Genomic DNA, 8,678 nt, shown 5'->3' on the forward strand with positions numbered 1-8,678 from the left:
AAATTAACTCTATCCCTGCCGAAACCAGGACAATGTGAAGAAAAGCATAAAACCTTCTTCCATCATTTGAAATTAGAAGGTAACAGCCCCAGTTGTCAGGCACTTATTTCTGGAAATCAGCACATGGATAGCTTGCAGAACATGCTGCCTCTTGCCCCAAACTGGAACATTAAACAATCCCTGGGTGGGAATGAGAGAGGGTGTTCAGAGTATAAGGAGATAAGACGGTGCCCTCAGGCAGTCTGAGGGGAAGCTGGGGCAGGGTGATACTGTTGAGATGTTGAAGAGGAGAGCTGAATGGTTTTAGGCAGCGGTCTGGAAATGCATGGGAGAATTGAAGGTCTGTGTATGGTGGCTCTACAGAACTAAAAAGCTCAAGTTACTGCAGTGCAGAAAAGGCAAAAGTTGTAAATTTCATTAATTCCATTGCATACCGAAAAAAACTTTTTTTTGATGGACTATGGATATATTAGATGGTAGCACAGTCTTCAACAACTAATAATATAAAAGACATAGGCACACTGCTTGAACTATTATATACATTATCATAACATCTGGGAATTTTAGGAATATGCAGCATGTACTGCATAAGTCACTGAACAAAACAGCAAACATCTGCTTCCATAAAAAAGTTTACAGCCTATGTGCACAATAAAGGGTTATATATGATACAGACACAATATAGAAAGGTGAACGAAATAAAAAGAGTAAAATACTTGTCTGCATAACAGGACCACTCTCCAAAAGAAAACATTCTCAGTTAAAGGAAAGGGAGAATTTGAAGGATTATGAAACAGAGTAATGATGTGGCTTTGAACAGACACAGGTGAAACTCCCCACAAAACCAAGAATCAGCATAGAGGTATTGAAAATTTAGCAAATGGCTAATGTAACTATAATCATCACATTCTCAAAATAAAATGTAAGATGATAGAATGGGGATAGTCCATGAAAGCCCTTCAGGTGAAGGCAAACAGTTTATATTTGATGTGATAGCAAGAAACCAACCTCTGGAAGAATGCAAGGAGAGAAGTGACAGGGTCAAAACTAACCCAGAAAACAATTCCCTACTTAAAATACATGATACGAGAAACTGTACTAATGCCTTTCATTTTCATACAGTATCCACAAGGTCTTTCATCTTTAACACTACAACAGGCATTAGCCTTTTATGCTTTGGAAATCTGGTGGGCCGCGCTGTAGTTTTCTTTTCTGAATTAGCCATTAAACATGCCAGCAGAAATACAGAAAGACAGGGGAGAAGCTGACTCTGTACCCTGCCAGTAACGGTTGGCTCCCAGCGTGTTTGGAAGTCCAGAAGAAACCAAGATGTGACAGCTGCTGCCTCTCTCAAGCTGCCATAGCTCATGAGTGCCCTGCTGTAAAATATTCAAGATCTGCCCATTTGCAGTCTTCAGTTCATCTTTCAGCTAACAGACCAACTACATCCGCCACCAAAGAAGCCTTTACCTCAACTGAAGAAGAAAAAGAACAAAATATGAACTGATGCAACAAAGTTCTGGATCTGAAAATGGCTGAGAGGGGCCCAGTCTGCCTTCTTTTTGTGTTGTTGTTTTCCATTAAGAGCTTCCAACCCGTTATGTGCTCTCAGAGGACAGTAAGCTAACAAGACCAATGCTGGAACCAGGCAATGATTCACAGCAAGGAAACTTGGTACGTTCTTTCAACCCCTTGTTTCATGTTTTTGAAGGTGAAGGGCATGTAATACATACACTTCCTCCTGAAAGGAGGGAAGCGGGTGGCAGGGAAGGGGCCTGGAAGGTCCAGCCAGTCTACAACCTCAGGGACCTGGAGAACTCCCATGGGGTTGCTAAAGCAGTTTCAAGCAGCTACCAGGCTCGCACGGCTAGTGTGCAGTGTCAGTGTCACTGGTCTTGCTTTGCTGTTTGTATAAGCCCAGCATTTAAAATCCTTAGGCTATTTTTTAATGTGCCATATTACAAAAACATCACAGTGGAGCAAAAATAACAACATAAAAATGACAATTTTCAAGTACTTTACCTTAATAAAATGAGACTTGAATAGAATTTTACAGGACAAAGACAAGATATTTGTTTGGTAGGCAGACCTATTCATTAAATTTTCAAGTTCTGTGATAACAGAAGGGCTACATCATAGCCCTTACCATAACCTCATAACACTTATCATAACCACAAATATAATAACCTTTACACCAAAGAATACAGGAAAAACTAAATGCAATGTTTGCTAATTATATCCCATATATTACGGAATTCCAAACATCAACCATCTCATTCAAAATTAGAAACTGTATTTACTACTCTACTATTCCCAAATAAAACTTCCAGCTTAAATAAAAAAATAAAATACTGGTTACACAACCCACCTTAAAGTCTAAGGAAAGATTCTTATAAATTCAGTCAGGGGAATCACACTTCTCTGCTTTGGCAATGAACAGTAAAACTTCTATGGGCTTATTAGCAACACCACTAAAAGCAGCACCTTGATATCATAGCTCCATAAATATTTAACAAAGAGATGGCCACTCTCATAGAAACTTGAAGACTGAGTACAAGATGAAAAAAGGGTGGGCACAGAAAGAGCAAGGTAGCAATGAGATTTTGAGAGCAGTTGCACCAGCTGCCCAATTACAATTGATTTTTCCATGGGCACCATCAGAGAAGTGAGTTTGAAGGACAATTGTAATGGCTTAGTAAGATTTTAGAAGGAGTTCCTCCTTTGAAATACTGCCACAGTGCTTGCTAGAAATGTATAATGAATGATAAAATATTGTACAAGTGGGATCAGGTAAGTATTTTTGAAACATCCTACTTCTAACACTCATTTAGGAACCACGTATTGAACACACAAGTCTTTCATGAGATGACGTACCTCTCAATCTACATTTGAATTGCTTTAATACTGAAGCAGAATTTCTCACTGAATGTAGCACTAGCACATGACCATACAGCAGCCATTCCATATATTGGGGGATGAAGAAAGGGAGACATACTGTGCTACATAGTACTGCTTAGGAAATCTATCAAAATCAGTAAAAAAATACTCAGATTTAACCGTGAGAAGATAATGCTATATATTTCTTGCACCAAAAAAGTCTATTATCTATATAATGAGCAAAGATCAGCAATAGATCTAATCATCATTTGCAATCATTATTTTACAATGTAACACTATGTAATCCGTTTAACCCTAAAAAGTTTGAATACAATTTGCAGCTTAAAAAAAGTGTACTTCATATTCGACAAAAGTAGTTTTTCGTGTAAACTACAAGAACATTATTGTGGAATAGCAGAGTGAGCCAAGCTCAAAGAAGTAAGACTTCACATAGCCCCTCATAATTAAATCTTATCAAAATAAAACACATTCTTAACTAAAATTAGTGTACACTACATGGTTTCTACACCCTTGGAAAGACAAGTGATAATGAATTGCCTACACAAAAAGAATAAAGAAAAAAGATACCAAAGCAACTTGTTTTCCAAAACAACTTTTGCTGAAAGTATAAAATACTATATTGCATTCTAAAAGCATCTTCTGTTTCAAGCACAGTTAGCTCAAAAGGTAACTATTTTATTTGCTTTGGATACTGCAGTTAAACAGCTCATTTTTAAAAGCTGAGTTTCTAAAATATTTACTGCAGAGTCTGCCCTTCATTATAAATCATAATTTATTGCAGAAGGGAATCATGAACAGCTTCGTGTTTTAGGAGAAAGCCTAGTAACCAGGTATACCTAGGAGAAGTGTCATGTTGTGATGTCAGTAATTTTAATCCTTGCTACGGGGATGGACTAACACAAATGAAGCAAGTCAAAAGTTAATGTTCAAGAACTCTCAGGATACCAAGACCTCCCCCAAACACAGCAGAAAAAGCCCTGGTTAGTGCTCCTCTTCCTCCCCTGCCCCTCCCCTCTCTGCAAAGTAAAGAGCACCACAGTGCCAAAAAATTCCTCACTTTACCAAGAGAACAAAATTAAAAATCAAACATTCAAATGCGCGTACCTGCTTTATGCATGGCTGGTAGAGATGCCTATGATTAAGATGTAGCAGAAAAAGTTAGGCTAAAGCTAATTTTTACGTGTTTACAGTAAAGATTTAAGATTTGCCAAATTTTAATTAATGGGCAAAAATTGCTCTTGCTGGATACCTGCATCTGGAGGAACATTTCTGCAAAGTTTTAAGTAACAAATGCACTAGGAAAGCTTGAGAACCGAGTCATGGAAAAGTGTGTGTGTGGGGAGTTCATTTGATTTTGGTTTGTTTGGTTTTGGCGTTTTGGAGGTTTTTTTACACACTGAAATATTCTAAGGTTTGTGCCAAAAGTTCTGAAGTCGTCAACAGGAAATGATGAAAGCACCTCTGCCACTTCAAACCTCTGTGAATGGAGCTTGCCATTATCAAATTCAGTGTTACATTTTACACGTCGAAGTACAGTCCAAAAAAATATTTGTCTCAACAGTCTTCTTAGGCTCCAGTCATAAAATACAGCAGAACTCTTTTAGGGCTAGCTCTTCACTCCTCAGGTTAAGTAGACTAACCAAACCTTAAATAACATAAAATAGTACCTGTACCTAGCGTAATACCAACACTACCGCCCTAAGACCTCCTCTATCTAGGTCTGAAGGCGAAGAAGGACAAAAAGAAATGTTTGACATTTTATTGGATTAAGTCAAGCTAAAGACAGACATGCTTGACAGTTCTGGCATTTTAATCTCAAGCACACTCTTTGTTTTAGTATAAAAAGCTCACTATAGACTGTTCCACTGACTAAAATAACTCAACACACTTTTGATACAGAGCATAAAACACTGTTAGTTCAATAAATGTCTATAAAAGTGACTTCTCTACCACAGGTCAATGTTGACAGCACCACTTTTTCATCAAGCAAAAGTGAACAAGTATCACCCAGTCCCTATATAAAGAAGTACCAACAGCTGATGACTCACAGGACAGTTAGCATCAGTGATAAGCTAAAGAATACGAACCAGAAACTGGTAATGTTCTTAAACCAGTGCAATGTCTCTCATGTTGGCAGCATGAGAACCCTGTTCAGGTAGTGTAATGCTTCTCTGATTGGTTTCTCCTTACCCTCATGCACACCTCATGCCCACTGTGTCGGCTGGGATGGGAGCCGCTTTGCAAAAAAGACTCAAACACACTTTGTTTAACCGTAAGATGAGCAACAACCCAGCTCAGTTCAGTTAAAGACAAATGTGTGTCCCCTCCAAAATCAGTTTCAATAGACAAAAAGTACACAGTGAAACCACCACCAAGAGTTACAAGGCAACAGCTAACAGAGTAATGGACAGATAGGATAAATAGACTGACACTGTATGGAGCAAAAAGTCTGAAGAAACTTGTGTGTTCCTGTCAGATTGATCTGCTTAGAAAAACTGAGGGTAAAGACAACCAGTACTGGAGAGTACTGCTAGGAACAGAAACGCAAACAGCTATAGAAAACCCTATGGGGAGCTTGACCGACCAATCTAAATAGGGTGCAACGCACCTTGACCCTGGCCTTGACTGAGTCCAGGATGTATTTTTCAAGTATGTTTGCTCAGCTTAACACAATTTAAAAGCCATGTTAAGATTCAGGTAAACGAGTTTGAAATTGCAATGCAGCCTAAAGCCAGCCCTCCGGAGAGCCTCTGGTGGAATCTGGCCAGCCAAAAGCTTTAATGTTATCATTTTCAGTCGTGTTAAACTGATACAATTGAAAACAAAACTTTCTGGCTGCTAAGGCATATCCACAGAAAGCAAAAAGAAAGAGGATGGCAACACAGGGCTGCTCACAAGCACAGTCCTCCACGGTAAGATCTGAAAATCCCTTATACATTTAGAAACCTTAGCCTGTTCCTGAAGCAGAAGTCTCTCAGCTTGAGGAAGCTTTTTCATAGGAAAGAGTATCAGTTGGTAGGGTCACACTGTCGCTGGATCTTGTAAATATGCAAGAGGGCTACATGGTAGATCTTAAAAAGTAAGGATAGCTAGTACACAAGGTCAGCTAACTGCAATCCGACTGTACATAGTAAGCATCGTTCCACCACTTCCTAAAAGCATACAGTTGCATTTAGAAATAATGAATATCTGAAGTCAGTGCCTTTCAACTCAAAAACTACTGGTTTTAAAAACAGCAATATATTTTTAATAAAGTAAAAATAAAAAGGTGAGCAAATAAATAAATACAGATTTTTTCAGTGTGGAATCTCCCAAAATATCATATGGTATTTCAAATCGTCAGAGGAAAGCAACAATCACAGTATCCTACCACTGACTCTTGAGTCAACTACACTACTAGGAGGACCAGTGCTCTATCTGTAGACTGCCGATAGTCTGCAGGTTGCACATTCTCAATAAACTAAGCAACACTTACTGTAATTTCTCTATTATTATCCAAATAACTGAAAGCACTGAAAAGAGTATTACACACCATTTCAAGGAATATGCAGAGTTCCCTATTTTCACTTAAGCAAGCTATGCTTTGAAGAGTGAGAGAGTACATCTCTACTTGGTTCATTATAATTATTTCATAAATATCTATGGGATGAAACTTTCTAAAATATACTCTGCTTACATTAAAGAAGTATCCGTTTCTATGCTATTCAAGTGGGATGTGAGGAAAGCACATTCAACTGTCAGAGAAAGATGATAAACAATGTTCACAAACGTACCGGACTAGAAACAAACACGCACATACTTTTATTGTTTCCTGGAAGCATTCTTACATGCTGGTTTTGTTCTCCGTAAAGCTACAAGACAATGTGACCCCACTGATCTTTCAAAGAGATCTTGATTTTTTTCAGATGAATGAACAAACCAATTTCCTTTTCACAAAGAGGTAATTTAACTGGTCAGCACTCCTTCAAAGCAACACATTCATTCAAGGTCTAAACACAGAATCCGGGAGATCACTGCATGTCTAAAATGAGACGGACTCCCACAGCAAAATACATTTTCTACACAATATTTCACAAGCATTTTACGACATTTCTGAGAGACAATTTAGGAACTATTTAACTCTTTCCAGTCCAAGAGGTATGCATCCTGCTTGTCATGGTGCTAAGTTCACAGAATCTCAAGAGTCATCATTGCTAAGAATGAGCCATTCAGGTAACCGCAGTGACAAGGATCATCACTTGCACCTTATGTACACCAGAAAATTAGCAGAACTGCAACTGCTGCACTTCTAATAAAATATTTAATATACCCACTGGCAAAATTCTGACTCTGGCAGGGAAATGGCAAAAGATATATTGCATCTAATCTTACATTAATTTATGCAAACACATAACTTGAAGAAATATTTTTAACTTTTGCCAGAACACCTCTGCTGAAATATTGGTCTGTTTTTCCCACTGCGTACAAACTGTTTAATCATTTGCATAAAGGCTGCGGATAACAAAATTTAATTATAGTATGTCACTTACAGTTTGTATTTATGAAGATTGTTCTTGACTCTAGTGTAATTACAATGAAACACAACCTTGTTGCATGATAATGATTTTTGGCTTCAAGATAAATATCAAGCCAACGAAAACAGACAGAGAGAGAATAAAGCTTATTAAATAAATCCAAAACAACCTGAGCTTAAATCACAGAATGGTTTGTGTTGGAAGGGACCTTTAAAGATCATCACATCCAACCCCCCTGCCACAGACAGGGACATCTTCAACTACATCCGGTTGCTCAAAGCCCCATCTGACCTGACCTTGAACACTTCTAACGATGGGGCATCCACAATTTCTCTGGGCAACCTGTTCCAGGGTCTCACCACCCTCATCATAAAAAAATTTCTTCCTTATGTCCAATCCAAACCTACCCTCTTTCAGTTTAAAACCATTGCCCCGTGTCTTGTCACTACAGGCCTTGGTAAAAAGTCTCTGTCTTTCTTGTAAAGCCCCCTTTAAACAGTGAAACGCCACAACAAGGTCTCCCTGGAGCCTTCTCTACTCCAGGCTGAACAACCCCAACTCTCTCAGCCTTTCTTCATAGGAGGGGTGTTCCAGCTCTCTGACCATTTTCGTGGCCCTCCTCTGGAGCCACTCCAACAGGTCCATGTCTTTCTTCTACTGGGGACCCCAGAGCTGGACACAGTGCTCCAGGTGGGGTCTCATGAGAGGAAGGCAGAGCAGAGGGGAAGAATCACCTCCCTCCACCTGCTGGCCACGCAGTTCTCCTATTAATTCTTCTATCAGTTCTCCTATTAACATAATCAACATACCTAGTGACTGATGTAGACACTAACGCAATACAAATGACTGCCGTTCTGTGTAGAATATTATTACTTACCTTTCCTATGTAAGGTAAAGAATGGAGTAAAGAGAAATGCAAGTTACCAGAGTCCCTTATTTTGCAAAATCTGACCCATTCGGCATCGAAATTGTATGAAATGGAACAGAGTATACTGGCTTAAAGTTACAAAGATTTTCAAGAATTGGTCTAAAAAAAGCATTCTGTTTTACCCAAGTAATAAAATCTTTATGACTTTATTTGAGAAGATCTTCAATATTTACTTGAAGCTTCCACCAGAAGTAACTGTACAGACACTGGGATCATAAAATAGCTAATGATGCTTGATGGTTAGTGGAACTTTCTCAGTGATCACTTCCAGGGGTCATGCTGAAGCTAGACAGGGAAGACAGTAACAGCAGTTATGCCTTTTCTCCTATGCTCTCACT

Source organism: Pygoscelis adeliae, unplaced genomic scaffold (genome assembly GCF_000699105.1).
Source record: "Pygoscelis adeliae isolate BGI_AS28 unplaced genomic scaffold, ASM69910v1 Scaffold27, whole genome shotgun sequence".
Lineage (NCBI taxonomy): Eukaryota > Metazoa > Chordata > Aves > Sphenisciformes > Spheniscidae > Pygoscelis > Pygoscelis adeliae.